The following is a 6,000-nucleotide window of genomic DNA, read 5'->3' as shown; positions in this document are numbered from 1 at the left end:
AAGGAATGATGCTAAAGCTGAAACTCCAGTATTTTGGCCATCTCATGCGAAGAGTTGACTCATTGGAAAAGACTCTGATGCTGGGAGGGAATAGGGTCAGGAGGAGAAGGGGACAACAGAGGATGAGATGGCAGGATGGCATCACTGACTCAATGGACGTGAGTTTGAGTGAACTCCGGGAGTCGGTAATGGACAGGGAGGCCTGGCGTACTGCAATTCATGGGGTCGCAAAGAGTTGGATGTGACTGAGTGACTGAACTGAACTGAAATGGAAAAACCATAGCCTTGACTAGATGGACCTTTGTTGGCAAAGTAATGTCTCTGCTTTTTAATATGCTGTCTAGGTTGGTCATAACTTTTCTTTCAAGGAGCAAGTGTCTTTTAATTTCATGGCTTCAGTCAGCATCTGCAGTGATTTTGGAGCCCAGAAAAATAAAGTCAGCCACTATTTCCATTGTTTCCCCATCTATTTGCCATGAAGTGATGGGACCAGATGCCATGATCTTAGTTTTCTGAATGTTGAGCTTTAAGCCAACTGTTTCACTCTCCTCTTTCACTTTCTTCAAGAGGCTCTTTAGTTCATCTTCACTTTCTGCCAAAAGGGTGGTGTCATCTGAGGTTTCTGCCATAAGGGTGATGTCATCTGAGGTTATTGATATTTCTCCTGGCAATCTTGATTCCAGCTTGTGCTTCTTCCAGCCCAGCGTTTCTCATGATGTACTCTGCATATAAGTTAAATAATCAGGGTGACAATATACAGCCTTGACATACTCCTTTTCCTATTTGGAACCAGTCTGTTGTTCCATGTCCAGTTCTAACTGTTGCTTCCTGATCTGCATATAGGTTTCTCAAGAGGCAGGTCAGGTGGTTTGATATTCCCATCTCTTTCAAAATTTTCCACGCTTTATTGTGTTTCACACATTCAAAGGCTTTGGCATAGTCAATAAAGCAGAAATAGATTTTTTTCTGGAACTCACTTGCTTTTTCGATGATCCAGTGGATGTTTGCAATTTAATCTCTGGTTCCTCTGCCTTTTCTAAATCCAGCTTGAACATCTGGAAGTTCACGGTTCACATATTGCTGAAGCCTGGTTTGGAGAAGTTTGTGCATTACTTTGCTAGCATGTGAGATGAGTGCAATTGTGTGGTAGTTTGAGCATTCTTTGGCATTGCCTTTCTTTGGGATTGGAATGAAAACTGACCTTTTCCAGTCCCATGGCCACTGCTGAGTATTCCAAATTTGCTGGCATATTGAGTGCAGCACTTTCACAGGATCATCTTTTAGGATTTGAAATAGCTCAACTGGAATTCCATCACCTCCACTAGCTTTGCTCGTAGTGATGCTTCCTAAGGCCCACTTGACTTCACGTTCCAGGATGTCTGGTTCTAGGTGAGTGATCACAGCATCATGATTATCTGGGTCTTGAAGATCTTTTTTGTATAGTTCTTCTGTGTGTTCTTGCCGCCTCTTCTTAATATCTTCTGCTTCTGTTAGGTCCATACCATTTCTGTCCTTTATTGTGCCCATCTTTGCATGAAATAGTCCATGGTATCTCTAATTTTCTTGAAGAGATCTCTAGTCTTTCCCATTCTATTATTTTTCTCTATTTCTTTGCACTGATTGCTGAGGAAGGCTTTCTTATCTCCTCTTGCTATTCTTTGGAACTCTGTATTCAAATCGGTATACCTTCTTTTCTCCTTTGCTTTTCACTTCTCTTCTTTTCACAGCTTTTTGTAAGGCCTCTTCAGATAGCCATTTTGCTTTTTTGCATTTCTTTTTTGGGGGATGGTTTTGCTCCCTGTTTCCTGTACAATGTCACGAACCTCTATCCATAGTTCATTAGGTACTCTGTCTATCAAATCTATTCCTTTAAATCTATTTCTCACTTCCACTGTATAATAATAAAGGATTTGATTTAGGTCATACCTGAATGGTCTAGTGGTTTTCCCCACTTTCTTCAATTTAAGTCTGAATCTGGCAATAGGGAGTTCATGATCTGAGCCACAGTCAGCTCCCGGTCTTGTTTTTGCTGACTCTATAGAGCTTCTCCATCTTTGGCTGCAAAGAAGATAAGCAATCTGATTTTGGAGTTGGCCATTTGGTGATCTCCATGTGTAGAGTGTTCTCTTGTGTTGTTGGAAGAGGGTGTTTGCCATGATCAGTGTGTTCATTCTGTACTCCAAGGCCAAATTTGCCTGTTACCTCAGGTGTTTCTTGACTTCCCACTTTTTCATTCCAGTTCCCTATAATTAAAATGACATCTTTTTTGGGCGTTAGTTCTAAAAGGTCTTGTAGGTCTTCTTAGAATCATTCAACTTCAGCTTCTTCAGCATTCCTGGTTGGGGCATAGACTTGGATTACCATGATATTGAATGGTTTGCCTTGGAAACGAACAGAGATCATTCTGTCGTTCTTGAGCCTGCATCCAAGTACTGCATTTTGGACTCTTTTGTTAACTATGATCACTACTCCATTTCTTCTGAGGGATTCCTGCCTGCAGTAGTAGATATAATGGTCATCTGAGTTAAATTCACCCATTCCAGTCTATCTTAGTTCGCTGATTCCTGGATGTCAATGTTCATTCTGCCATCTCCTGTTCGACCACTTTCAATTTGCCTTGATTCATGGACCTAACATTCCAGGTTCCTATGCAGTATTGCTCTTTACAGCATCAGACCTTGCTTCTATCACCAGTCACATCCATAACTGGGTGTTGTTTTTGCTTTGGCTCCATCCCTTCATTGTTTCTGGAGTTATTTCTCCACTGATCTCCAGTAGCATATTGGGCGCCTGCTGACCTGAGGAGTTCCTCTTTCAGTGTCCTATCTTTTTGCCTTTTCATACTGTTCATGGGGTTCTCAAGGCAAGAATACTGAAGTGGTTTGCCATTCCCTTCTCCAGTGGACCACAGTCTGTCAGAACTCTACCATACCCCATCCGTCTTGGGTGGCCCCACATATCTCTATACTTAAATTCTACAGCACTTGATGGATTTTGAGACAGTATGCTGCATATCAGTTTTTAGTCACAATGACTAAATAGTTTTTTCTATTTTTCAGGAGAGCCAAGCATGGAAAGATCTAAACAATATCTGAGTAATTCTTTTCAGCATTGTGAAATGTTTGTGTTATGTAATTTCTAATTATAAATAATTATATATATTGGGGCTTTCCAGGTGTCTCTAGTGGTAAAGAATCTGCCTGCTAATGCAGAAGACATAAGAGACCCAGGTTCCATTCCTGGGTTAAGAAGATCTCTTGGAGGAGGGCATGGCAACCCACTGCAGTATTCCTGCCTGGAGAATCCCATGGACAGAGGAGCCTGGTGGGCTATAGTCCATTGGGCTGCAAACAGTGGGACATGACTGAAGTGACTTAGCACACAGAAACAAAATGACTGTATATATTTAATTGTACATAATTATATAGATATCTACATAGATAATAACTTTTATTTGGAGATGACAAGACCCTAGTATCTCCTGTAAACCTGTAAAAGTAGTAAGTTTCAGTCTTCTCCCTTCTTTCTCCACAACATGACAAGCTACAGTTTCACCTAATTACACATTTGTAACCAGTCGCTTTGAGATGCCTTGTTGATGTCCTTGACTTAGAGCTATGAAGAAAATCCCCTGGAGAAGATGTGTCTGTATTTGCTATCCTTTATCACAACCTCTCTTGTGTTCCTTGTTGGGGTCCCTCCAACCTCACCATTGCTGGCACTGTGTCTGTGTCTTTTCAGAACAGTGCTTCTTGATCAGGGCGTTGTTGGAGTTAGGGAACATTAAAAAAAAAAAAAAGGTTCCTACTCTTGTTTGATTTTATAATGTGGATTTGGAATGTAAGAAATTAAATTGTTTACATACAAAAATACCAGTATTAAAATCTTCTTGGCTAGTAGGTATCCTTGTGCAAGTTGATGGCATTCAACTAGGAGGGGAGAATGTTCAACTTTATGTTCATAAAAACTGGTCTGGGTTATAGATGGTGGAGAAACAGAGGTTAGGCTGGTCTGTGCTCTGAAGCCAAGATAATGACACTTAAATATTATGTTCAGTGTGAAAAGATCATTCACTCTCAACACTTTTTCTTCATTGCTACTAGTGGTATTGTGTGTGTGTGTGTCTCTGTGTGTATTTTTCTTCCTTAACAAATTCTCCTGAATATGTTTTTGTCCATTTTGAAAATGTGAATGCTGTCCTTTCATTTGCTTTTTATCCCTTGGGTGAGGGGAATGCTAATTAATGAATTATTCCCTAAGTTACCAACTGTAGTAAACATTTTAAATTGAATATCTGTTGTTTATTCTGGTACTCCATTATAGTCTGACATAAAGTTCAGAGCACAGTTCCATGTAGGCTCTGCCCAGTGGAACTTAGATAATTCCGTAGGGGTGAGGGATAGACAGACACAGTAATGGACCTGCGGTTTCAAGCTGAGACAAATACAATGGGAGAAGGAGTTGTTTTTCTCTGAGAGCAAAGGACAAACTTGACCTGGAAGTGCTTGTTGGTGTGGTCTTGGCTTCAGCATCCCATCCAAGAAGTATTTCCTGGTTTGCAAACTTTAACCTGAGAGCAAAGTAGCTGAACTTTGCCTGTGTATAAAATATGTAACTACAGTTTGTATTTTTGTTCTTTAATTTTCAAAGCAGAAATCATGACCCAACTTACCCATAAACACTCAGGTTATGAAATCTCAATTTAAATAAATAGCCTGAGAATAATACCATAATTTCAGAGCAATGTTGAATGTAAACATTCAGAATTATCTATGCAATGATATGAAAATCATTGTGATGTTTATGGGTAATACACAAATTTACTGTTAATACTTATTGTGGTTTGCTATCTACATAATTAAAAGAGATGCTAAATTGTAGTTAAGGATTAGTGAAAATAAATATATGATTATATCCCCGCTTTGAGTTCACTGACATAGTGAATGCTATTTATGAAGAACTGAGTTAAGTAATATTGATGGAGAGAATGTAATGGTCCTTTCTTAGCTTAGCTTACCCAAATAAAGAACATCCACAGTCTGATTCAGTCTCTAGATGGTTATCACATACATAGCGCTGGGATATTCTTAGTACTTTTATTCATGTTTATCTTTATACTCAGATGAACAGTATCAAATGTAGAGTTCTAACACCCCATGCCATTGAAAATCCTACATAGGACAACTTTTTATTTTCCAAGACAATTTCTAGAAACTTAGTTTCCAAGTTTATCAAATTGTAGGAGAGACGTCCAGATCATATTTTATTTCAAAGAAGGTGCAACCAATTGAAAAAAAGTACCTTAAATTTAAAAAACAGTATAAAACATAAAGTCCTCTTTAAGCCAAATCATGTCTTAATCTCAAAGATAGGTGTTCTTTTAACTGTGGGACATGCAAATTTAAAAACTTTAAGATATTTGAATAGTATTTATTGGGATCTTATGGAGTGCTGTGTAATATGCTAGCTATTTTAAACCTCACAGAATTCTGCAGGATCAAATGAAGGAGCCTGATTTTTCAGATGTGGAATGAGTGATAGTCCCTCAGTCATGTCCAACTCTTTGCGACCCCATGGACTATAGCCCACCAGGCTCCTAGTTTTGGGAATTCTCCAGGCCAGAATACTGAAGTGGGTTGCCATTTATTTCCCCATATAGATGTAGAGACTAAGATTTTGTGACTCCAGTGGGGTGATTCTGACTCTTAATGTGAAAGCATTTAATAGAGGCCATATCTCAGGGCTTGGGGTTAATGCTATTATAGAAAAGAACTAAGTAGGCAATAGCATATGGCCGGACACAGAAAACTCCTTCTTCTGTTGGAGTTATTTTGTAATGAAGACCTCTTGGGGGAGACCCATATCAGGTCCCTACAATTAATATCAAGTATGAGCTCAGCTGGTAAAGAATCCACCTGCAATGCAGGAGACCCTGGTTCGATTCCTGGTTTAGGAAGATCTGCTGGAGAAGGAATAAGCTACCCACTCCAGTATCTTGGG

This window comes from Bison bison, unplaced genomic scaffold (genome assembly GCF_000754665.1).
Source record: "Bison bison bison isolate TAMUID 2011002044 unplaced genomic scaffold, Bison_UMD1.0 scf7180017864494, whole genome shotgun sequence".
NCBI classification, from domain to species: Eukaryota; Metazoa; Chordata; class Mammalia; order Artiodactyla; family Bovidae; genus Bison; species Bison bison.
This window is presented reverse-complemented; position numbering follows the sequence as displayed.